This window comes from Diadema antillarum, unplaced genomic scaffold (assembly GCF_040938485.1).
Source record: "Diadema antillarum isolate AM-2024a unplaced genomic scaffold, OU_Dant_1.0 scf00000008, whole genome shotgun sequence".
In the NCBI taxonomy this organism is placed as follows: Eukaryota; Metazoa; Echinodermata; class Echinoidea; order Diadematoida; family Diadematidae; genus Diadema; species Diadema antillarum.
Genome location: NW_027270897.1, coordinates 1224064 through 1251950, shown reverse-complemented (window position 1 = coordinate 1251950; position 27887 = coordinate 1224064). Strand labels below are relative to the sequence as shown.

At 38.8% G+C, this 27887-nt stretch overlaps 1 pseudogene; it reads left to right on the top strand.

Annotated features, from left to right (window-relative positions):
• Positions 1 to 172: 172 nt before the first annotated feature.
• LOC139718414 (uncharacterized) lies at positions 173 to 26924 on the top strand (annotated as a pseudogene).
• Positions 26925 to 27887: the final 963 nt, after the last annotated feature.

Here is a 27887-nt window from a genome sequence, read left to right as displayed (position 1 = left end):
TGTTGCCTTTTTTTAACCCCTTCGGCTACGTGTGTTGTCATTGAAGGTAGAAGAATCATATCCGGTTTCCGCCGTCTTTCTATACATATTTTATTTTATCGTCTCATAAACAAAGGTTCATATCTGAAACTAAAAATGGATTTATGACTTCGCTTTTGATGTTCATCAAATCATGCCCGGAAATCTCACTGAATTACAGCGGGAGTTGATTCACGCTTTGTTTGATTCGGGCCTTAGCCCCGACGATATACTCTGCGAATTGTCGGCCGAAAGGCTTCGCGTGGATGACGCCGAAAGTACAGAGAAAGCCGCCAGCAACGCCATCGACTGCAGGCCCGAATCTCTGAAAGTTTACTCCTCCCCGACCACCATCGCCTCTTCAGCTATAAATGAGGATAAATCGGATGAAACATTGTTGTCGTCTTCTTTGACGGCAGCCGGTGAAGAGCTATCCTTACAACAAACAGATTTGAATTCATCGGACCGTAGCCGCGGGCTCACCGTCATCAAAGTGGAAACACTGCAGCGAACAATAGCCTCACACGCCACAATCCCTATGTCCAGCGCCGCCGGAGCAGCCGGCGAGCAAACCACACACCAAGAACATTTGGACTCCCTTGACCAGGTGACGGATTTTGGGTCAGTGGGACCCGATCCGGAGGTGGTGATCGAAGAAGAAGAAGTAGAGGGAGAAGAAGAAGGTGTGGTCGGGGACCCGGAGGCTAAGCAGGTTTTAGAAAGCAATCTTGGGGGTCAGGAAATGCTACATACAGAGGACGGGATGGTGGCGAACGCAATGGAAGAAGGTGATAACGACAGCAATTGTACCAGCATGTCGGACTACGCAGACGGGGAGGAGAGCATTCACGATTACAGCCCGGAGGACCCGACAAACCCTTCACGATGAAGGACCAGCTGCTAAGGTGAGAGAATACAACAGTTACATCTATTCTAGACCCGCGAATGTCTACGTCTACTCAATCATTCGGCAAAAATAAAATTCATCGGATCTTATTTCTCATTTTCACAAATGATTTATTTCATTAACAATTCCCGGTTATATTTTAAACCGTTAACCAGATAGCCAGGAGCTTAATCAGCTTAGGACTAATCGATGCTAGTTATTAACACCCTCAGGTTGCACTTTGCATCTGTCGGGGCATCGAATCGTCAATAATTAATAGTTAATTACCTCCATTGCCCCAGGCGATTGATTAGAATCTGTTAATTTGAGCCTGGTTATGTCATCTGTAAATCATTAAAACAATTCAAAGATTCTTATCAATTACATTTGCAGTCTTCTTATCTATTTTCAACCCAAGGCCAATGAACACTTGGTTGAAACTTGACTTATTAATAAGAAATCATATTCAATTACTATAGGAACACAGCAATATAGATCAATACAACGGGGGTCAAGCTTTTACCTTTCCATACTATTTTGTGATAGGTTTTTTTTTCCCTCGAACTTGGTCTTTATTTCAAATTGGCTTGCAATATAACCCGCAATATAATAGACTATGATTTTACAAATTATGCTTGAAATCATGCGACCTTATATGGTTTCCACTCGTTATAGTGAAATCTTTATTCTTTCTGAGATAATGTTAAAAACTTGCATTTTATGAAAGTTATTTCTACATTTCTTATACTAGTGATGGCATTATCATTTTCTGACAAGGGTTATCGATGAAAAAGAAAAGCAACGGACTTCAAACTTCCAGGGAGTTGTAACAATCCTCAATTCTCATTTTTTTAAATATTCTTTATTCACTTGTATTCATCCAGCTAGGAGACAAATTGATTTCCAATATTTCAAATTTATATTTCCAATCATTATCTTATCTTTTCAACAACTTCTAATCGTATCATTCTATATTTCTCTTGCTGCCTTTATATGCATCAGTTTGAGTAAAAATCGAAGAAAAAAACCCTAGAAGATTTTCTGATGTAATTAATGTTTAAAATCCATTTTCCTCTTAAACACCATTGCTTTGTTGATCGAGAACAAGAGTTTTAATGATCAAAGTTCAGAAAGTGTATAACAAACCTACATTTAGATTTAGTGATTTCTTTCTTGTGCAATTCAACACATTTCGAAATTTCAGAATCTATTCCACTTTTCAACAGAACACAAGTTAACAAGAAATGCAAATGAGAGGACGACACAGTGATATCAACTGGCAATTACCATTCTTGTAAAGCAAATCTGCTTACCATTGCAAGAAAAGCATAAATTTGAAACATGTCCAGTGAAAACCAAAGAGACCAACTCAAAAACAGTGCTTGTTATGTGCGAGTCCCTCAAAGAAAACCCAGATAAACAGATGAGGAATATGTGTTTATGTGTCCTACATTTATCTTATAATATATTGTTCCAATTCATGCAACCTCTGATCATCCTTCTTTAATGTTTTTTTTTTCTTTTATCTATTTCATACTGCGTCACTCCTAGGGAATGGAAACGATATTGGGAACATTTTTATTTGTTTGATTTTTGGTCGTTATTTGGGGTAGGGTCATGTTGATATTTAATACTTGGTTTTTAGAAAAAGCACGGAAGAAAACGAGGGCTACTTGCCGTTGCAGTCTTTATAATATTCAATTTCCGTAGGATGCATTGTGTGATACGCTATTATCAATGGGTCCAACGCTTTACACTGTTCTCGAAGAACTCGATAATAAACATTCACAAAGCAGAGTAAAACGTGTGTATTTTGGTCGGGGAAAAGTCGACCGTATATTGCTCTATTGAAACTAGTGAGTTCACCGACGTCCCAACGAGGTGATATATGATGCAGCCATTATTACGTCCATGACTCATTAGGGAATCGGCCCTGAAGTATACAAACCCTAGAGGTGTAGACTTCGCTGACATCATAATGACAATTGTCAGGTTTCACATAAAAGAAAAGAAAATTCAGTATAAAGTCGACCAACTTACTCATCAATATGCACTTGCACACCTGAAAGCGACAGCTGATCCAATCTGATATGACTGATTCAGGCATCTTTTTTCCCCTTTCTTGTAACAGTTTATTTTGTATTTCAGAGCACTTCTGAAGAAACGGAGATAAACATTCTGTGCTTTAACACCACGTGTAAATTTAGTTTGCTGGAAAAACTGTCAATGACATAGCTCCGGAAAGAATTGTTAACACAGTCAATACACTGTACTCCGTTTACCATTCGGCATTAGTCACGTCCCTACCTTTTGTCAAGTTAAAGTCTGGATCCTAAATTGGGCTTTTCCAAGTTGTTATTCACAACTTCTCATCTTAAGAGTGTAGGAACTGTAAAGATATCTAAAGTATAATCAAATCAACTTCAAACTAATGAAATGGATATCAATATTGAAATTGCTTTCCATCTTGATACACATACATAGAAAACGTATGAAATAGAATTTGATTTAAAAAAAGTAGAGTAAGGGTAACAGGCCATCTAACAAACTAAATGCAAGTAAATTTATGGATGTGTATTTCCGAAGAACTTAGTAACAAACTTATTCTGTCCACCTATTCCAACTAAATGCATGTAATTCGTCATACCAAGACGCCAGTTTGCAGTCATTTCATGCTGCCTTGTGATAGGGTATGATTCTCCACAAGGTTTTTAATTCAGTTGTTAACCTTTCTCACAGAGGTGTGCATAAGCCAGGTTTTCTAATAAGAACATTAAATATTTGATGGTCGATTAATGACGAGAATGACAGGAATTTTAAGAATCGAAGTAAAAAATATACCATTAGATTCCCACTCTTGTCAACTGGCAATTACCTTTACTTTCCACTAAAAATGTATATACACCTATGGTGTAAACTTAACTGTACTATTCATTGGAAATATTAGCGTAGCATCAAGTATATCATGTTCATCCTTATATAGCACATTAAATTCATTACAAGACGAGGTACAAGATCCTCCGAAACCTTTGTTGTCGTTGATATATCCTCCATTTATCGTTGACAAAGTACGCACAAAATAGTAGTATCGCAGTTAATTCGAGCTCATGTTAAAATTAACTTAATATGACTTTGCACAGTTTGTAGAATACACCGAAGACTATAAAAATGGTTCTTTCTTTCTGTCCTTTTTTCGGATGACTTGCTGTCATGTTAAGCACTGCTCAACGGTGCCCCTAATCTCATTAATTTTCAAATAAAGAATGAAACTCTCACTTTGTTCTGTACTTTTTATATTACCCCATAGACAGGCAAGAATATCCTTTGAAGGTTTCGTATAACTACCTACAATAAAGAGAGGAATAGAATATAGATAAGAGCAAATATTCATCTTTTACAATGATGCTACACGCTTGCTCAGCAGATTTTATAATCACACCAGCGCAGTGAGCTCCCAAACCACAACATAGAGAAATTATGTCTTACTTGAAACAAATTTAACACGTAAATATAGTTACTCATAATCATGCACCGTCAAAGGTGCTGAGGAGAATGAGAAAAGTTCTCTTGTCATTTTTTTTTTGTTATAATTACAAAATAGAATAGTCTAAAAGACAATTGATTCTTATATATTTAGCTTCAATTGTGAAAATAACAGCGTGGAAATAAGATCAGCTGAAAACAGTATCTCAGCTGAAAAGAATATCTCAGCTTTGTAGGCACACTAGAACCAAAAAAAAAAAAAAGATACGATTCGATGTGCAAAATATTTGTCTATGTCGGTTTGAAAAGAAGCAGATCAGACAAATATAATGCTTATGCAGTACAGAAGGGTCGTAATGGTATATCGTCGTAAATAATTATGTAACCAGCATTTATCACGTATAATATCGTAATAGCACTGATCGTTGTAGCACACGCCTTACCAAGACAATAGTGTCTGCATGAATATTGATGGTCAACAAGGCAGTCCTATACGTCAAGGGGAAAAATGCAATAGTGATATTTGAAGTATTTGTGAGATATTCCAGCGTAAATTAGAAATCCAGTCACATTGAAGGTTACTTTCCTGATATAAATCCGGTATCGATATCCTGGAGGATCAATATATCGCTGCTCCATCCTTGAATTTAAATGTCCAAAAACATATCGATGTGAATGGATTGAAATAGAGTTTGAAATGCGAGTCCTCACAGATGAAATACCCCTCGACCAACTGCAGCGCTTAACGCATTTGTTTCTGAGGGATATCTCAAGTAAAGCACTTCTTATTAATTCTTAACTTACTACAAAAATCTGATTGGGGAGGTTATAAGTTATGAGCTTAATGCCTGGTTATTTCATAACTAGACCTACGTACCAAATAAATAAATGATCAACTTGGTATTATGGCTTAATTGCTAAGAACATTGAACGGCGTTGGTAGATCATTTGCTAAGTTTATAACTTTATCGGTCCTGTGGCTGGATTGATTTGTGGCTTCGCTCAGGGGCGTCAAGATAGTGCAGAGATATAAAAACTAACACGACCGTGATAACTGACGTGCCTAAATATAAATTTGCTTCGAAGTGTTACTTCCCTGAAACAAAATCATTGATGTGCCAGTTTTTCCACGTTTGCCCATTAAAGGAATGTAGACAGAAAACCGGGTATTCATGTCAAATCACACACATAAGTCACGATGTTGCACTTGTGAAATTTTCATTTGATTATTGTATCATTTTGATTTTGCTAGAGGTGTCGATTCAAGCTTGGCAACGGAACGTGTTTCTTAGATCAAGACTTTGACCCTGTATCCATTAGTCTCCTTCTTATCTTCCCATCTGCGCACAGCCACCAAGATCATGGAATGGGTCGACCCATGTACAATTCGGCCGGTCACACACCAGGGGACATCGCCAGAAAACACCCGATATTATGCAAAATTGATCTGATTTAATTTATATATATTTTTTTTCCCTGTTCACATCTTTGGGACAAGTGTGTTCATGGCTTATGTTTGGGAGTACTGGAGTTTTTTTTTTTCCTGAATTTCGTTGATGGTATCACGATAGCCTAGTAATGAAGTGTCATATCTCTCGTCATTCGTCACACAGTGAACAGAAAACATAGCAAACTTTTCGACACAAATTTAAATTCATCAAACACAACGACAGATATGGCAGAGTGTAAGTGATCGCTTTGTTTCTAAGTAAACGAAATAGATCGATGCGTTTTGCATTTCAATACGCCATGATTATCATCAGGGTCTAGAGGATACAGCATTTGAAAATCTTGTGCTGCAGGTGGATTGTCTGCAACATTAATACAGGAAACTTTCAACTCTAATCAATATCTGTGAAAAAAATAATCGCATAGGTTTGTTTTGATCAGAGAACTTAATTTACATCTCCTCTAAAGATGTCCTAAATACTGAGTATTCACATGAAAATGTTGTTGCATTTGAATGTCTTCATCGAGCACAACGCAGCATCCATGAAAAAAAAAATCTTGTACAATACTGCTTTAACTCTTTCATTAACGACTGTTAGCAGGAAAAGATTGGCGTTTCTTTTTTTTAATGATGTTTAAAGAAAAAGTAACAGACGCTAGAAATTAATGATTTATAGCAACAAGTAGCATGCCACTGCTCTGTAACCAACAAGTTAGATAAATGACCTCCCGTAGATCGGCCATCAATACAGTACCAAACCACGTATCTCCCATTTCCCGCACAACCCTGGCCCATTAGCGCTTGCTTCTTATACTCCGACAGGCCCTATTTATCGATATTTCTGCCACGAGAGGTAACATTGAACTGGGATAATTCGGAAGAATTTAAACTTTATGATTTTTTAAATAGGCCTATATCATCAAGGATTGATGATATCAAGCTTGCTGAAAACGTTTGAAATTAAACTTGATTTTGGTGTATGGTAATCATGATTTATTTTCATTGTGTCTGGACGTAATAGTTTCAGCGCATTTTCCTAATATACAATATATAGCCTTTCATGAATAATTTGAGGCAGTTTCAGACGTAATCTGAATTTGTGAGCCTAGTTGAACTTTACATGCTAATTATTATCGGACCATTGCACAATAATTACATTTATTAATTATGCAAACCATGATGTTGATATTTATATCATTAAAATATCTCAAAAGTATATCAAAAATCTCTCCTATTGTTCAACTTAATTAAACTATACTTTATTTCCATCCAACAAAAGGTAGTGCATAATATACGAAGTACATATTTTACACAATTGTGGTTGAAAATTGTAAGATGTAAAGGTAATGAAGTGCAAAATAAAATAATGTATGAATTGATACAACACGAAGTAAACAAAACATACTTTAATGCGTAGCTTCTCTTATTGTATCGTATATAGATGGTTGTTTAATTATGTCAAATCAATAATGCGCCTAGCTGTGGAATCGCCGGGAGATAAGTCCAGTGGTTTTAGAATATACTGGAAACCGGATTAAACAAGAGCCATGATCAATTTGTATGTCGGCTATGAAACAACTTACTCTATATGACCGGTTCATAATGAGATTGGTATATAATTATGTGGTCTTACATGAGATATTTTGAGTAGTTTGTTGAGATGGAAAAGGACTGCCAAAAAGAAAAAGATTACAAAGGAAGGGCGAATTCAAAGTCTTATAGTTTGCATGGTATCGCATATAGATCAGGCCCGTAACAAGATTTTACGATAGGCATATCCCACTCAACACACTAGACGTGAGTCACTGCCTTTTCACCGGCTTGTCTGACGTAATGAAATTAGGATTTATCGTCAATCAAAACAATGTCCTTTATTTACGATATAGAAGACCTCTCGTATTGTCCTCTACATGTATAATATTACATAAAAAGAGTTCCCCTGTAATTAAGACTACGATCGTGCTGCCCAACTTTGTGTTCTGGCCTTTTTAGACAAATATGTGAACAAGATAAAGTGCGAATGACGATCCCTCGCGAATTAGATGCCTCTTTTTCTAACGATTCCGAAGAGTGTGTCGCTGGCGCTCAACTCGGTTTGTAAGGTCATCAAGAAGTTTAGCACGTTTCTAGTTGTCTTCCGCTATGATAATCCACTGGTTACATTACCTTTGAGCTAGTCTAAACGATGCCGCCCTATTATGTATGCCTTTAGGGCTGTTTAGAGCTATCGTATGTTTTACAAATAGGATTTGGGCTGGATTGCTTGTTCCTAATCCGCCGCTTACGAGTGGTCTTTCATGGCAATTCTTACAAGACTTCGTATTAACGACCCCTCTGCCCCCTTCTTGTACTCATTCCTTTTTTGTTCATTTTTTTTCTCTCTCTTTATATGCGGGCAACAATTCCATTTCAATGATATCATTCTGCTAGTGGGCCACATGGTCGGAATCTTGTTCCTGTTGTTTGGAGGTCTGTTAGCTCACCAAACATTTAGTCCGCTTTAGGCTTTGGGCAAACAGAAAACACTTCACTCTCAGCTTTGCGTTGTGCGGGTACTTTGGACCGCGCGGTTATCAATCCGTCTACTCGTCGCAACAGATAGAGTGTTGAAATTAGGGTTGAAAATTAACAGAAAATTAAACCCTACCGTGCGATCTCTGCAAATGTTGGGAGGCATGGAATCCCTTTATTAGCCTATTGTTGATAAGTGTTGAGCCACGAACAGAAGTCAATTTTAGATTCAATACACAAAATCGTTACTTTTTTTGTTACAGCAAACTTTGTTGGGGGATAGGTGCGCGCGTAGTTTGGGGAGAGAAACCAACACGTCTCGCGCGCTGCGGACGAGAGTGTTTGCCAATGTACAAGGGTCATGCTACGCCACCTTGTGTCTCTCACTGAGTCACTCTCCCCTACCCTCTCCCTCTCTGTCTCTGTCTGCCTATATAGCTTTTTCTCTCCCCGTCTGTTTTCCTTCTTTTCATTTCATATCACCGCTCAACCCTCATATTCTTTTCTGCCCGGTATTTGCTCGTCATACAGCCAACAAAGTCATTACTGGGGCTCTACTTTTCATCGAGACATGCGGGCCAACTTTATGGGATTGCTCGAGCGATAAATTGGGCAATTTGGACGGGATAAAGGACAACTTTGCTCAATGGAGTTTATGGCAGTTTGACACTCGCGGCCTGCCAGGGGCTGTGTGTTCGCTGTCATACAACGAGGAAGCTGTTAAACTTTGAATTTGAAATCTTGAAACCTTCTGACTCTGAATTTTTTCTCTCCGAAAAAGACAAATTCAGCCTCATATAAATAATGAGAGTGACACTGATAATGTATAGTCTAAAATCCAGCTCCTCACATTTTTTCTTTGAAGAATCTATCGATTTTCTTTTGTACTATGAACGTTTTGGCAAGTTGTTTCATTAAGACAGATAAAAGCTTTTTTTACTACGTATAATGGAAGTATAAGAACTACATATATATGCCTGGAAAAAAAAAAGCATTTCTTAATGTCGCAACGAGACGTTTTTATAGTAGGACCATAGGATGATAGGTTCTATAACGATGAGTTAACAATAATCCTGCATCCGAGCGATTTTGACTTCGATCCTCATAAGGTAGATTTGTCCTTTGTTCACACCACTCTCATCTTCAACATTCCCTGACGTCATCATTTAAACCGTAAACCAAGAGTTTCCGAAGCGTGGTTCCGCTATATCTTCCATATCTATACCTCATTTTTTACACTCATATGATAAAGACAAAATTATGATGATAACCCTAAAATGTTCAGTTACATAATTATTCTTGCTCTAGTCTGAGTCATACAAAAATATTGATATCACGATGTTTCATTATTTTGATCTGGACACTTCTATACAATGTGACAAATAAAGTTAAAGACTCAAACATGTGAATGATAATAAGCGGACATAACACGAATTTCGTCAATGTGAAAAACAATTTTGCTTTGTATATTTCAGTTGTTCAATTAATTAAGTTCAACTGAGATTTATTTCCATCCGTTCTCAAAAGAGTAACCAAATATAAAACATACATTACACAATTGTTATCTTACCATTTTCTAGAAAATACATGATAAAAGCATCATTAAGTATATTGAACTACACACACAATTTCGTTAAACAACCAAAAATAGCAATGTACACTTGGGAAGTGGCCCTCTGAAAAGCAGAGCCTGTAAAGCGGAGCACTGCTTATACATGATTTAAAAAAAAAAAAAACACTTTTGAATTTTTATTCAAAACAAAGAGGACAAAAAGAGGGTCCTTTTTATCATAACAGCAGACATGATGATTCGGGGGAAGTTTTATTGATATTTGTCCCTTTTTCTTTTATTATCCACCCATTTGCAGGCAGGACCCCTGGCAGGTGGCAAAGATGATAAAGATGTACATGCAGCAACATAACATCCCCCAGAGAGAAGTGGTAGATGCCACGGGGCTCAACCAATCACATCTCTCGCAGCATTTGAACAAGGGAACGCCCATGAAGAGCATAAAGCGTGCCATGCTTTATGACTGGTATGACAAGAAACAGAAGGAAGTCATGAAACGTAGGTCAAACACATCACTTCATGCACTTTATGCCTTCAATACTACTGACAATGATATTACGCATAGTAATATGTCTCTTGCTTGAATCATGAATAATGTATTTAGTGCTATATCAATTGCCGCTATCACTTAGGTCCTACATCGTTTTGATTCATTTTATTCAAGAGTATAATGTATTACCAAAGTTGTCACCCCACCGTAGTAAATTCTTCAAACATTCAATTAATCGCATTTTACAGCAAATGTTTATAATATTAACTGCTATTCTTTACTTTTGTGGAGATTGTTGGGATGGGATAATAGTTTGTTCGTTTTTCTGTTTCTGTTTTGATCTTTTGTCATTATTCGGGTTGAGAAAAATGTTACTTCCGCGGGGATTGTAATATACGGTATTATTAAGAACAAAAAAAAAATGAAAGCATGAAACTTACTCCAAATGAAATTACGAAGTTTAGTTGAATCCCCATGCGCTGGTATCAATTATGATATATAACTTTTTTCAAATAGAAATTCTTGTGTTTTGGGGGAAGGAAATAGCTCCATGATTAATAAATCAAAACTTTTGGGAAAGCGGTCAATGTATTTGTATCAGTATTCCTTGTTTGGTATAGGTTGCACGTCACGGCTTCAATGACATGGAAACAATGATGAAGTAAAACTTGCATGAGTGCAGCTTTATCATGTGTGTGTGTGTGTGCGTGTTTTTGTGTATGTGTATGTGTATGTGTGTGTGTATGTGTATGTGTATGTGTATGTGCATGTGTATGTGTATGTGTATGTGTATATGTATGTGTATGTGTATGTGTATGTGTATGTGTGTGTGTATGTGTATGTGTATGTGTATGTGTATGTGTATGTGTATGTGTATGTGTATGTGTATGAGTGTGTGTATGTGTATGTGTGTGTCTGTGTCTGTTTTACTTTTGTTAATTTTGTTCAATACAATGTACGTGCTTGCAGAATTCACCAACCCCGACACTGGTCACTACGTCTTCACCACCGAGGAGAACCCGGCGAAGAAACAGCGGAGAAATCGCTTCAAGTGGGGCCCTGCCTCACAGCGAATCCTGTACCACGCCTACAACCTGAATCGGAATCCGAGCAAGGAGGAGCGAGAAAGTCTGGTGATCCAGTGCAATGCGTGAGTTTCGAATTTTGGAATCCCCAAATGAACTAAAAAATATGAAATCCATAAAAAAGACCCACTTGATTCATGAAGATGTCTAATGTCTCGTAATGAAAATATAACGTAATGTCCTCGCTTATTCCAGTTACTTACATTCAAACATTCCATGCATAATACATTGTTGTAGCGATATTAACTGCCCGGATTGAACTTCAACGAAACAATTCGTATTCGGAGGTTATGTTGCATGGCAGTTAATTATTTTTTAGATTAAAAAAAAAATGTTGTTATTTTGACTGAAAATATCACAGTATTAATTCTTAGAATGAAATCATCCAAACACACGCATAATATGCACATCCCATGTATGTAAGTGCATGTATGTATTAAATGCAGGTTTGTGTTAATGTATGAATGTATATAATTAAAGGGTCTACAGAATTTTCACGTACGAGACACTATAATCACAATCCATCTTTATACATCTAATGAAAAAAAAAATGAACGAGGGAGAGAAAGGAGAGAGAGAAAAGACAGACTCTTCATAATTATTCGGTGACATTTGCTGTATCACAAAGTTTTTTCGCTGTATCATTTCGAACAGCACTTGAAAGTAATGATCATTAGTTATAAACGAATACATATTGGAATATCAATAAGGATTAGTTTGATTAGACCATTGAAGTTATCAGGCTCTTTCCGGCTAATGATGGAGTGGGGTTTTATTTCTTCTTCTTCAGAGTCCCTACCCAAATCTCATTTGCGTGTGTGTGCGTGTGTGTGTGAGAGTGTGTGTGTATGTGCGCGCGCGTGCGCGCGTGTGTGTGTGTGTTCATTTGTCTGCGTGTGTGTGTCACCAGTCTGTGGGGAATCCTGAAATGACGCCACCATCGTCGGTGTCGCAGTAACCCAGATTTTCGGCAAATCCTTAAAAGTGCCCCGCCCTGCGGTTCTATCATCATTTAAACAAACGACCATGTGTCGCTATACAGATTCGATTCGTGGGAAACGAAACATACTCTCCAAATAGAATGACGGAATTTCTATTGTCGGTGTCTATGGCCTCTAGACACTTTCATCCCGAAGAGACATTCGTTTATACCAAAGACCCGATTCCGTTTCAAATATCACTGAATGCTTGTTCCGAATTCAAAAGGCATTGACTGTTTACATATTGCTTGAGTGGCTGACAGATCAAGTTTCGGATAAAAAAGAAAAATCAAACCAGCTAAAAGGAAATGGTTTCTATCTGTGTTTCAAGAAGTTTACAGTTGTGAATTGGGCCATATAACGAACATGAGCTCTTTATGCAGGCAGTAAATTTGCACGAGTACACGATACGTGTAGAGATATAATATTTAGTGCACCTGTTTTCGAATATTTTTAAACAATTATTGGAACGAAAAATGAAGCTGGTTTGAAGCAGACAGATGGTTAGAAAATGTGTCGCATTACCTCTGCTGTGTTAATTATTAAAATGTTGTTACAATTGCACAAGTCCATGTCGTAACTTGAGAAGAGTAGGACAACGAATCGTCTAACGTTTGTTCTTTGAGTTCAACGCTCTCTACTGCATGCATCTTGAAAAGATCCTCTTGGTATCGACTTTTGGATCGACCAGCGAGTGTGAGAGGTTGGTTTGATTCAATTCTCTTAAGACATGCTCTCGATATTCTGTTTCGTGATTGAAGTCGTATTGCATTACCCCATCTGTACGGAAAGCCAGTAAACACTTAACAAAAGTATATAGGCAAGTATGTTCCCTCTCTGTGACGTATTAATTCACACTGAGCTTCAATGTACGTATACATACACAATAAGTCATACACACGGACATTTTGAGCGAGAGGGGGAGGGAAGGAGCGCATGAGTACACGTCTAGATTTTTTAGTTCAACAATCTGATATCACAAACCGGCATTGTAATTCTGAGGTTGAATGTTCACATAGCCAGTTCGTAATTAGCTCATGTACACATTGGTACAAATTACCTTTCTTTTTTCTCAGTTGGTTAGGCATTTCACTCGTTTTACAAAGCGACAAAATACATAAGCTTGCCCGACGTAACAGTTTATGGAATTCATATTCAAACAAAGAATGAACTTTCGTTTTCATAGACCAGGTGACCAGAATGGCCAATTGACATTTCAGGAGCCATGCATTTCATTGTTTTGTATTGAATGCATTGACAACATTTTCTTTTGATATTGCCAAATACCAGGCTTGCTGTCAGGTGGATGTGCTGGCAAGCACCATCTATATCAATATAAGGATACATGAATAATCATCACATCACAGATGCTTATCTCAGTGAATTAACAAACCAAAATGCCTGTTGGTACAAAAAAAAATGACCTTTTTCTGCTCATGTGCAAAGTGGGACTACGAACTGGTCTATTACAAACAGTGATGATCACATGGAGGATATTTGAAGCCACTTCCCCCTTTCTCTTTTCTCTCCCCCCCCCCCCCCCTCTATCCCTCATGATAATAATTCTCTTGACTCTCTCTCTCCCTTCTCTCTCCCTCTAATATGTCATCTCGGTCAAATGCGATAAAATATATACACCGATGTTTTTAATGACTATTTCCTTCCGCGTCAAATTTGAGCAACGAAGGAACTATTAAATGGGTCCGTCGAAACATTGATAAGTTAACGGATATGCCAGGTTTCGGTCATCGAATCTTTCGATTTCTATGCCTGTCTTGACGTCGGGGTTTGATGTTTTCGCCCACAGAAAGCGCTGCCACTGCCACGCAATCCAATTTGCTAGCCATTAGATACCCATGCAGTATGTAGTGCACACTCAGCGGACTGAAAATTGTGGTGTGACGAAAGTGAAAAGTTTTTACCTTCAAGTCAGTTTTGTTCTTAAGATACCTGTGGAGAAGTGAAACTCATGTAATTGTGATCTTTGTTATATTGAGCAACTGTCATATGCACTCAAGGCTGGTCATGACATTTGCGAATACAGTCAAACCTGGCTATATCGGCCACCCAAGGGAGACGAAACAAGTGGCCGTTGTAGACAGGTCTTTAGCATTGCTTTGTGCCAGGGGAATTGTTTTCAGTGGTCGGATTCGGCAGGTGGTCGCTATAAACAGATGACCGCTTAGGCAAGTTTGACTGTATCGATAGACCTTTAGGGGATTGTTTTGTTTTGTTTGTTTGTTGTTGTTTTTTTTTTTTTTGTGTGTGTGTGTGTGTGTGTGTGTGTGTGATTTTGGTGTTTCCCTGAGGCTCTGAAGTCAGATCAAATTTGCCATTGATGTTAGGAGGTAAGAGACAGTACGACAATTCGCCGTACTCAGTAGTGTAGGGGGTGGGGTGGGGTTGAGGAGTGTATTGATATTGAAAAACCGATGTCGATAACGATATTAAAGATATTGATGAGAGCAAAGAACGAAGAGGTGGACGAGATAGTAAAGGAGATGAATAGAAAGTGTGAAAAGCTAAATGAAGGAATGTATTTCTTCAATAATTAGATAATTGAGAGGGCTGTAAACCATCATGATTATTGCCATCACGTAACATTTTCGATGAAAAAAAGTATACTTCCGTTAACTATAGCCGGAGTGGTCCTAGCAGAGTTATCTCTAAGGTTCATTCTTCCCCACCTTCTTCTTTCTGGTGTGTGTTAGTTGTGTGAGTATGAAGTGTGGGAGTTTTTATCGATACCACATGGATGTACAGTGTATAAACATCAAGTCCATAGAAAAATGGTGGTTTCCATGGCGCATGTGTTGCGAAAGCGCGAGGGGTCACTGTGCCACTCCGATCCAGCCCCGCAAGCCCTCGGTGCAAAGTAGCCCAACCTTGGCAGCCTCCTTGAAGTCGGCAATGCGGTATTCAGGCCTACGTGCGTGTCGTGTTGTGTCGTATAATGTCGTGTCGTGTTGCGTCGTGACCTCATGCAACTTCTCCGGGCATTATCATGCGTCTTTTATCACGGATTTATTTTGATGTTCCCGTATACAGAGAAGAAAAAGTATCAAAAACGGTCATGATTATGGGACAAAAAACAATGGTATGTCGTGTTAGCACATCTGGGCCCTGTTTTATGAAGAGTTAGAATTGATTATATAATTGATTTCAACTGTAAGTCTATGACAGCCTGTGTGGTAAGGAAATTTAAAATCAATTTTATCTTTTGATAAAACAGGGTCCTAGTATTCAAAGACATAGCATTGTTCTTCATTCAAGCTGCCTGTGCAGATCTTAAGTTTCTTCCCTTATTGTTTTATCTTTATTATTTCATCGCTAAAAGTTAATTGTGGCACTGGAATGTTGCTTATGGGTGCGGTATGAGATATGGCGGAAACTGTGTGCACGTCTCCCCCATCGTGTAAACCGCAATGATTTTGACGTGAAATGTCGTCGGCCCGAGGTTTACACAAAAGGTGATTACATCGTGTGAGTAATACGGAAACACGGGCGTGCGATGGGTGGTACACCCTCATCAATCAAAACAAGTTCACGTCCCGGGATATAAAGATGACGTCATAATGAGCTCATCTGTCAAGCTGGTGTGACATCCCGTAGAGCGTGTAATAGTGCCGAGCTGTATCTACACCAGCGGCCCTATGTGATCAAAGTGGGTTTTTAGTCATTCTATTTGATTGGAAAGTATTCCTCCAATACCACCTGAGAGTTTTGTCGGAATTATATCAATGTTAGTGAGACTCCACAGCAGACGAACGGACCTGCAGTAATAACGTTACATTCGTGATTTATAGGACAACACCCGGACTCAGTGTTAGTGGCAAATAAACAAGATTTATCAGTCGTTGAAGACTAACGGTTCTTACTATAAGGTCATTCATTATGTCAAAGTGAGAGAATGGATACGTCAATTTGGAAAGATAGATTGCCATGAATGAAAATGAATGTACCATCACATTTACAAACATATTCGCAATCCGCAAGTACAAATAAATCGACATTGCTGCAACGCAAGCACATCAGACATAGGAGCGGTACAGCCCATCTTTTCTACTGCTTTTGTGTTATTATCTATGGCGTTGGCTGCTGTCCTTGTAGACGTGATTCGAAGATTAATCGAAGGTGTTTCATCATAACTCTTCTCTTGAGAACATCACCAAAAGTTTTGTCTCGACAACATAAATAAATAAAAATCGTCAATCTCATCACCGCCGACAACCAGCCTGGATAAAATCAAGACGGCGCTTTGAGAAATCTAAAACTATACATGCGCAGAAGATAGCAAGAAAAATGCATAAGCAGTTGTAGTGGACATTGGGAAATTATCGCTCAAGTAATTTCATTTGCGAAATGCGTGTACTTTACAAGAGAAAGCAATTAATTTGGCAGGTTGGTTGTGATTTGTAATCTATTTCCCCCCCCCCCATTTTTCGCACATTGTTCCTGAGTAAACATGGACAGTAACCGTAGATGTCATGTATGTCCTATCCTTAGGCCATGTTACATGCTTGTCCACAAGAGTCCATTTCAGTAATTTTCAATTTTGTGACAGGAAAACGCTGTCATGTTTTCGGGTTTGCTGCTCCCTTTCATCGGTGTTTATTCAGAGACAGTTGAGTCTGAAAAGGCACCTAAGCAAAATAAGACCGCAATGAGGGAAATGGTTCTTTTGTCAGTGACGATGCACGATTGCACAATCGCCATTGCACAATCGCCATTATCCAAGCTCCTGAATGTACTCATTAAGATGCACGAAATCAGGTGGCGGCGGTGATGATGGGATCAAAGAAAGACCTTCGTTACTAGTCCATGTGTGTAGTATATAGGTCCATGGTTATACCGTGTCCCGGTAAGAAGTGAACAAATTAGATAGATGGATAGATAGACAGAATAGATATATAGATAGAATAGACAGTCAGATAGATAGAGATATAAGAAGATAGATGTAGATGAAGAGATGGGTAGATAGATATCTTGCTGGTATAGATAGATAGATAGATAGATAGATAAACACATAAGATAGATATAATAGGGAGATAGATAGATAGATAGATAGATCCATAATATCTTCTGCTTTCTGCTCATATAAAAATGTTTACCTGCCACTTTTTCACTTTTTTATGTTCCGTTTCTCTGGTAATAATGTCTATTGGTATCGGGAGCTATAGGCATGATAGGCGCACAATGTCTTTTTCCCATAGCAAACATAACAACGCTTAGCATGTGCAGGAAGCACACTAAAATTACACTTGATCCGACCGACTTCGCAAACTTCAAAAATTCACATTTTTGTCATCCATTTCATAAGGCCCTTCTCGCGTGCATACTCATTTCAAGACTATACAAGTTTTTTTTTTCTCAATGTCTTCATGTTTGCCAAGATTTCTTCTATGTCTTTATTCTTTCTTGAGAAGAAATTGTGCGTGATTATAGTATTAACAGCCTGCTCATTTTTACACGACACCCTTGAAAACATGGTTCCAGATGCCTATAAATATATAAATCAATAATGATACGTTTTCGCTGTAAATTCCAGCAACCATTACCTCGAAATATAACATTTCGATTTCAAAATGGCGAAAAGAAACATTTAAAAAGGAACTTACCTGTCCAAGAGAAGCCAGACAGTATAATCATTATGGTCTTCAGCCAATCAAGTCAATGATTAATCCACAGTCTGAGGAGGGCTGAACAGGTGCATGGATTCGATCGAAAAGTTAGCATCGTTCTCAAGTATCGCTGTATTAGACAAGTTAGAGATGACGCATATAAAAGTAAAACCAGGTAGACGTATAGCGACCGAACCACCTGTCCCTGTGCTCTATCATTATACCTTGGTAGGTATCGGAGCCATACACTCGCTTCGAATTGGGGCTTTTGATTGATAACCAAAGAAAGGATCATCAGGCCTTTTTAGGCAAAACGAAACAACAAGAAGTGTAAGAACAACAACAAAAGACAAAGAAAAAAAGACTGCACATTATTATGCCCGTCATCTCCATCCGTTTTAAACAACAAAAATATCATGACCAAAATCATAAAAATGGGTTGCAATTTTTGAAGTGCAGTATTAACAATTTTCAGGGAAGAAACGGTTAAAGTAAGAAACGCAGTGGTAACTGCCACAAAACAAACTTCATTATTACACGAGTTGTCAAAACGACAACCAGCAGTTCGGAAGAAAGATTTAGAACCCATACCTTATTTATAAACCACAAAGAATGGCGGTAATAGAACAGGGAATAAGGTATAGGTATAAAATGATGGAAAATCAATAAACGTCACTTTTACAAAAGCTATAAAGAACACATGGACCTTCCTTTTAAAATATGTACAACACCCAAGTATAATAAAGGCCTACGTATATTTTTGTCAATCCTCTACAACCCACAGGGCCGAGTGTGTCCAAAGGGGCGTGTCCCCCTCGCAGGTGGGAGGCTTGGGTTCGAATCTGGTGACGGAGGTGCGGGTGTACAACTGGTTCGCCAATAGGAGGAAAGAGGAAGCTTTCAAGAACAAACTGGCCACGGACGGAATGACCCTCAACTCCCAGACCAACGTCAACTTTCATCACTCAGGTAAGAGAGGGAATACAAACTTGATTTTCTGGACATTTGGGACAGCGGAGTGACTCGAATGCTTTAGCTAAACCTCCGAGATAACCGGCTCAGCTCTTTCTCATAATACATGTAATAGAATAAGATTGTTCTCATATTATTCGATATCAACGTACATACCTACATATCAATAACTTTCCTTCATTTTTGTTATAACAATTAGGACTAAGGTAAGTCTAATTCTGTAATCGTTGTAATATTGAACTGTAATTACTTCACATGCCATGTCTTTCAATATCCTGTTGCACTACACACAGGCTTGTATAGTTAATAGCCGCAGCGTTGAATCCTTAGTCCTTGAAACTCGACCTAAACGGTGCCAAAAGGCTCTCCTGCATGTCAAAATAATTTAATGTGCAAAAATTCCTGTCATGAAGGTCTTCACAATCTCTGCGAACCAAGTCATTGTTGTGTCATTAAATGTTGAATCGTTGTGTTGTAGAAATATGAAAGCTCATTTTGACCATGCACAAACATTCAATGAATATAATCATTCCCTCTGTTCAAGTCAACAATGTAGACCCTTATACTACAAAACGAGTACATAATATTTGCTGAACTTGAGACACTCTTGGCCCGATCGTGTCATTTACTGTCCGTGAAAACTGTCACAGCGACTGCGTTTCATTAGAATGAATATAATGCTGTTATTTTTTTTCTGAAGAAAATGGTATACTTTATATACATTCAATATTTTGCTAAAAAGCTGTTCCCATTAACGTAGGCCTAATAAGATTTACTGGTCATCCCAGCTGTTTGGTTCCTTTGTTGTAGGACCATAACCCCGATTTACCATTCTTATTGTCATGAAACAAACAGATAATCGATGATCATAATGAGTCAAGCTTTTTGCTTATTGTTGGCAACCATTCTGTATGGAAATTCATAACGCATGCCATTATGTCACAGATGTATACAGTGTAATGAAAATTGTTGAACTATTGTTTGAAATATAGCAATATGGCGTGTGGTACCATCCAGTATTTGTTGTTATTGCTGAAAATAAGGAATGTAAAGTGATGCCATACGGAGAATGAGTAAACCAAGTCAAACCAAATCAAATCAAAATCTAGTAATCAATTCAAATCAAATCGAGAGTTAACCACAGTACGTGAATCACTGTATTATTCAGTGTCAGGTGTGGAAACAAGCCCGGTGAGTAGCGTAGCGGATGTACTGATCGGTGATCTACCGCTGATGGGCCAGGCTGGGGCGGGTCTCCAGCCAGCTGTCGCCGTGGCTCCGCAAAACCTGCATCACTCCAACACCTCCATGGCACTGGCTCAGCTGCACGCCCTACAGGACAGCGCGGTGCTCGGCGGCGGGGGCACCGTTACCGGCGGCTCGCCCAGCATGCAGATGACCATGTCTTCTCAAGCCATTGGGGCGCTGAAGACAGACGGATCAACCTTGGTACGTACGTCGAACTTTTAAAAAAAATATTCTTAAATTCCTTACGTTTCACTTCAAATCTAACCTCTTATCAATTCATGCAATCACAAGTATTCATTTTTGCCCGTATTGTTTGTTGACATCCATTAACAATGCCTTTGATTCTTTTAGGCATTCTTAACTTGTAAGCTTGTATCAAACTTCAGAACTTTGGCAAATCATTTTCCAAGTATTCTGAATTTTACCCCTTCACTCAATTTCCATTCCTTTCTGACAAACAAACAAAAAAATCTAAGATTTTTTTAACCATTTCTACCTGCAAGGTCCTATATTAGTTTCGTGTCGTAATGCGATAAAAAAAAAAGAATAATAATAACTGAATTCTAATCACTATGATATAATAGACATGAAGTTAGATTCAATTCATCTTTTTCAATAATAAAATATACTGACCATAAACCAATGATCTTGGCATTCACTGCGTGATTTATAAATGAATACATTGTATGCCTGTCGAGGAGTTTGTTACAGGGAAAAGAAGAACACAAACAAACAAATATATTGTAGCTCAATCCGCGCAACATAGCCTACAGGTGCATTGGCGCAACCTGATTTATTATGATGTTAATATCATACGGTATATTATACGTATAATGCCTGTAAAAGTACGGGATGACTTACCAACCCACTCGTGGAAATCTAACTTTGATGTGAACTCATTATTTGATCGCAAGAATACATAGGCTGATATAATGAAAGCAATATTCATACTATACCACCACTAACTTTCGCGAAGAGAGAGGGAGAGAGAGAGAGAGAGAGGGGGGGGGGGATTAGGGAGGGGATTATAAAAAAAATCCTGACGGAATGCACTAAAGCAATACAGAGTGCAATTCCCAGTTCGTTGTGAGAGGTCCTTCGAAAGTAAAGATGGACAAAAGTGTATTACACAACATAGGAGCGAGCGAATGATCACAGCATTAACAGGTGAATATTTACCGTAAGTAACGGCATTGACCCCATACCCGATCAACTATACCGCGGAAAGAGTAATGTGGGGCAAATCTGTCAAAACGGCTTCTCTTCAGAAGAATATAACTCCACCTATTGTGACGATTATTTTTATCACATGAATGTTTAAGAATTTGCCGCCAGGTACTAGTAAGACCTCATCTCTGAATATTGACTCTGTTTTTCGTCTTTGTGTCAAAAGGGTTCGCTACAGTCCACAAAGTTACCGTCGGTGAGTAGCATACAGCGCGGAGGGTACACCACCCGCCAGCTTCTCACCGCCGCGTCCCCGGGGAACGCATACGGCCACATGGGTCAGCAGCCGAGCCAGCAGCTCTCCTACCAGGGCGTGGCTCAGCAAGCCAACCACGTACTCCTGGCCCCGCAGTCTGGCGGTGAGTGACTCGTAGTCTTGGTAACGACACCATGTATATAGGGGGGAGGAAGGTAGGATTGGATTAAGGGAAAGAATATGTAATGTACGCCTTCTCCTTCTTTATTTCTTCTTCATCTACTCCTACTTCTTCTTCTTCTACTACTTCTTCTTTTTTCTCCATTATCTTTTTCTTCTTGATGATATTTTCTTCTCTTCCTGCCTTTACTGGACATTATGTTTTCCTGCCGTTTTGACAGCATCTGATCTCAAACCTCTTCCAGTCTTTTTCTTCTTCTTCATCATCTTTTTCTTCATCATCATCATCATCATCACCACCATCATCATCATAAGCATCTTCTCTGCCCTGATAATATTTCCTCCTCCTGCCTGTACTGGCCATGATGTTTTTCTATTAGATTTGAGAGCATCTCATCTCTAACCTCTTTCATTCTTTTCTTCTTCTTCATCATCATCTTCTTCTACATCATAATCAGCAGCATCTTCTTCTCCTTGATAATTTTGTTTCCTCTCCTTTACCGACAGATTTTCCTTTCAGGTTTGACAGCATCTGACAGCCCTGTATTTGATCTTCCTATTCCCACATTGTTGAGAAGTGTAACTTTTCCTCTTTTATACCCTTCTCCATTCCCTGTGAAGTTTTCATTTTATTGCTATAATCGGTGGAAAAACTGTCCTCCTCAGAATGTGTCCCACCCATGCACTTCTTTCTATCTTGCAATGTTGGAAATCATTTCTTGCATCCTGGAATTTTTTGTAGTATAGACCTTCACTCTTAACTGTCTCCTCACATTAAACATGTGGTTCTGCACACACTCTTCCACAGTGACATAACCAGTCATGTGAACATACCTCCTGCATCCCTATTTAGCTTTCAATTCCAAACAACAGTTCTCAAGTCTGTATTCTACCACATGCATCACTGTGCTAATGTGCTAATAGCTACAACTCACTTCCAAGTTGATCATAACACACTCATACACACAAACACAAAAACAACTACAAGTTTTTTTGAAGTGCTATGACTGTCCACTGTTGGTGTGTTTTTTATTGTCAAAGGATATATGTAAAGCTTGGTGATTTTAGTCCAATGCCTGTGTGCTTTCATGAATATATTCACTCAAAGAACAAATATATTCACTCACATTTTGCTTTTCAATTCAGTGTGACTTTCTATAGAGCCAATTTGCTTGAAGTTTTTATTTGAGGCCTAATTGGAACATGTACAAAATGCTGTACCACAGAATTGATTCCCCAAAATTAGAGAAGATTTTTAGGTTGTTTTTCCTAATTCCTGAGTGGTTGTGGACTGTTTTAATTATCAGATGGCAAGAAGATGGATAAATCAGTATATATGCTTTCATGAAAGCCTTGTCAATCTTGTCATTATTGCTTCATTGCACCTTAGATTTCAGTGAGTCGTTTTGCCAGAGTGACAGGCTTTGACAAGATTTTGGGTTACACATTAATTAGCGGCATATCATCGTGGATGAAATGGTTGATGACTTGTGCTACTATCCAGAAACGTCTGAGTTAATCTTCATATAGCACTACGTGCAATATATGGGCACGGCATGAACAAAGCGCTGCCCGAAACCCGCTGGCATGGCAGCGCTTATCAGCAAGCGTATGTGCCGTACAAAGTACAATCGCAGAGAGAACAAACAAACAAGCTGCGGAGTGGCCAAGCGTTAGTCTCGCTCTGCTAGATTACTCACTGAAACAGACATTGTAAGGGATGCAGACCTGGGTGATATAAAGAGTATGATTTTCTTGATTGTTTGATGCACACTTTGAGGTGCAGTTTTCAACTTTAAACTTGCTATATTATATTTGTTGTGTGGATTATATCTATCGCACCATCTCTCACTCCGTGTAAGTAAAGGTCCTTTATAGGCACTGCTACATGACCTTTAATTTGGGCTTTAGTTCTCAATACTGTCATCAAGATTTTAGTTGGAGAAGACCTATATAGGCCCTAGATAGTGGAGTTATTGAACATGACAAATGTATTCCTTCCTGTCATGCTAATATTTTTAACACGATTCCATCGCAATTTTCAACAATTTAACCCGTTGAGGACGAGTCCCGAGTATACTTGGGCAATAATCTATGGGAATTACTTGTTGTAGCAAAATCAACCCATCCTCAGCAGTTAAGATTAAGATGTGTGGTACCAGTATTTAGTTTTTGCCAGTTAGGGTTGATGTAATGAATGCAATATTACAACATGTTAATGCATGAAAACAGTTCAGAGTAACCATGATAATGACCCTAAGCTGTATATCTTATTACAATCTTGAAGAAAATGAAAGCAGTTTGCAGAATGTAGGATTCTATGGACCAAATCATAAGTCCATGAAAGATGTTTAAGACAAACATATCTTGAATGTCGCGAGACTACAAAATTTCTTGTTCTAGAAAATGTTTACTTTTCAACATTTTTCCAATTCTTCTGATATTCCTGCCACTTCTGCTTACGTGACATTTTGTCAATCAAAGTAATTTCTCCTATCTTAAAATGTTTCATAATGGTGGTAATACAGTGTGGATCTGTCAATTCACTTGTTGTATATCAACAAATGTTTGGACTGTATTAGTTGGCAGAGCATCCCGTTACCCTTGAAGATTCTGAACTTATCAGCTATACTGACTTGTGTTGCTGGTCCTATGTACACAGGTGGCATACATCAAGACACAGCAACTCGTCTTGGCAACCGCAGCCACCAGACATCTGCTACCATGCAGGCCCTGCAACAACACCATCAGCCACAGTCAACGCTGCAACGAATGATGAGAGGTAACCAGCAACCATCCCAGCAACCCCAGCAGCAACAGCACCAACAGCCTCAGCAACACCTTCACGCCAGTCAGCTCAACGCCCACACCAGAACGGCACTGAGTCAGCTGCAGTCACAACACCTGCAACATCAGCAACAACAGCAGCAACAGCAGCAGCAGCAACAACAACAACTGCAGCACTTCATTGATCCAGGACTACTGCAGCAAATTACCCAAGGTTGGTTGGTGCACTACCAGTTTCATCAGTCCAATCCCAAAATGGACGCATGTGTTGCCTTTTGATATAGGATCCTACTGTGTATGCTATACATGTATATCCTATACATGTATATCCTGGGCCAGTGTGGGGGTTTATTTTCAAGAATTTCATGAGTTTGGGCTATCCCTAAATTTAACAACATGCAAACATATTAACTCCGATTCTGACATGTGCACGCATACATTTCTGTGTTCATTACTCCATGATCATGGAATTTAACGCTTGTGAAATTGTTGGGAAGTCCTGATTCATGAGAAATTTAACTCGCTGAATACATGGTGTTTACAGCACTTGAATTCTGCCAAAGCGTACCCTTGATTTATCCATGTAAAGAGTGGCATATGTCAATATTGGCATTAACTGGAGTGGCATCCAAGGCAGTTGTTTGTGGAAGCAAACACATATATTCATATGACATATCTGTAAGCTGTTCTGTGTCATTTGCCATCTCAATCACAGAGCACATGTGGTGCAAATGATTAGATAATTGAATGAATAGATGAATAATTTGATTACCTGAGAATGTATAGATATATTTCATTCTTATGTATGCTTGTGCTTGTCCTTTGGTTACTCATCTGTTTATTTTGTTAATACAAAGTATTAACATCTGGAGGAAAATGCTCATCATTTCCAAAACTAATTTCAGCAGTAGGGGCTTGAATTGGATGTCAAAGTCTGGACAGACACGATACATCATCTATATATTGTTCATTTCTTTTTCCCCAGCCATCAACTCTCAATCACACCAAATCCAATCTCCAAGCCACCCTCATCTTGCCTCCTCTAACCAACAACAACAACAGCAACAACAACAACAACAACAGCAACAGCAACAGCAACAGCAACAGCAGCAGCAACAGCAGCAACACCAGGTGGTGTCTCAAGCCGTAAGCCAACAACTCTTGCCTGACTTCACCCTGCCGCTGAGCGCCATCACGGCCATCACCTCCACCAGCCACATGAAGCTGGACACCAGCGAGCTCCAGGCGCTGGTCATGACCAACTCCGGGGCCAAAGGTCAGGGGTCGGTGGTAGAGGGCAGCTCGCACGCCGCCGCGGCAGTGGCGGTGACGTCGTGCAGTAGCCTGATGGGATCTGGTAGCGTCAAACATGTGACCCCCTCTTCCTGTGCCAGTGAGGCTAGCAACAGATCAGCAGGTGAATTTCAGGGTTCTTTTTGTAACACACTTTATTTCTTCATATATCATAAAACCAAGTAAATATTCTTTTGCGAGAAAAAAAGAAGTCATCATCTTAGTTCATGTACATTGCTAGGAGAATGTTAACAGAATTCCTCCAGTGTTTGACTTTCAATGTTTTTGTTAGTCTGTGTTTTTGGGTACAAAATTACCCACAAGTTGTATTATCTACAATGAGTCCTGTCCACTGTGTTGTGTTTTCACTAGTTGGGTATGGATAATTAAAGCCCTTGTTTCTTATTCCAAAATCAAAATCAAAATCACAACAAAATTTGTCATTGTATTTCATTGTATGAATTTTCTTTCACATGTTGAAATACCATTGATGGAGAGTATCTTTTTCTATAATTTCTTAATCTATTCAAATTACCCTTGATTAATGTGATTTTTAATCACCTTAACCACCTTAACATAATCATGGTTTTGGGTGAATGCCAATTTGTTTACACTTGTTTAGAAATTCATATACCATTTCTACCATTTTTGCTGTATTTGGGACTTCATTTTGTATGCTCAGCATATTCACACTGTGGTACCAACATGCTAATTTTCTTCTCACCAGGTATGGAGCTGCCAAGCCGTGTGCTAGACTTCAGCGCCAGCATGGCTGAGAGTGCTGTGAACAACACGACCAGCCAACTTCACACAGATCAGATCAAAAGCGGCGGTGGCGGGGGTAGGAGAGATGAACACACCACTAATGCCACACTGGAAGGATACACCGTGGCGACACAGGTCCCGGTTACCGTCAATGGAATCTAGCAGCAGTTCGCATGCCGCGGCATCGCAGAGAAGCGGTTCTGAAACTGCAGGTCGACTCATCAAGGCATTCGTATCGCTTTATGTGCATGAACTGCAAGCAACACAAAACTGCAGAAGAATTACACCTTGAAAGTAAAAGGAGGAATTTTTTTTTTTTACCTCATTGATTTCTTTAAGAACATACCATGACATGGTGGTCTGCAAATAAGTGACAATGACCTGAAAAAATGCTGATGATAAAATGTTTGCCTCAAGAAATCATAATCTGGCTATGGTCAAATTATGCACAAGAGGTCAGGGGTCTCATAAATGACATTTCATTATTTGTGACAAAATGCTTCTAAGAATTGAACGATTTACAAGAATTTCCATTATTGTGTTTGACAGTTACCTGGGTACAGATTCTTGGAGCTACATCTGCAAGGTAACCTTCCCTTCATTGAAGGGGTTTAGAGCAGAATACCTGAAATAAACTTACAAATCTTAAGCTCAAGGAAGATGGAATGACTTTGCACTCATTGATTTTGAAACAATAAGCAATCAGTGTGGTTCAGTTCAAAGAGAGTCATATCTGGCTGCTGGTTTGATGCACAGACAAAACACATATTTTATTATGTCACTGCATACGAGCTTTTTATTCTTTTTTAATTTGAGGTTTATAAATGAATGGTATGTGCTGTCTTGTTTTTGTTTTATTTTTTTTAACAAAGGATATCAGAGCTTTACAAATATCCCTGCATCACATTGGTTTATATCACACTTTGAGTTCTAAAATGTGGGGACTACTTCCCATCAGGACTCACAGTATTTGTTTCAAGTGACACCAATGCTATTGGAAACTACTCAATCAGTTTTTGCATACTAATCATGTTAAAGACAATAAAAGAAAAGAAAACAGGAATAACAACTTGTTAAAGTGGTACATTGATGGAGTCGGGTTAATATGTTTCTTCTAAGATACAT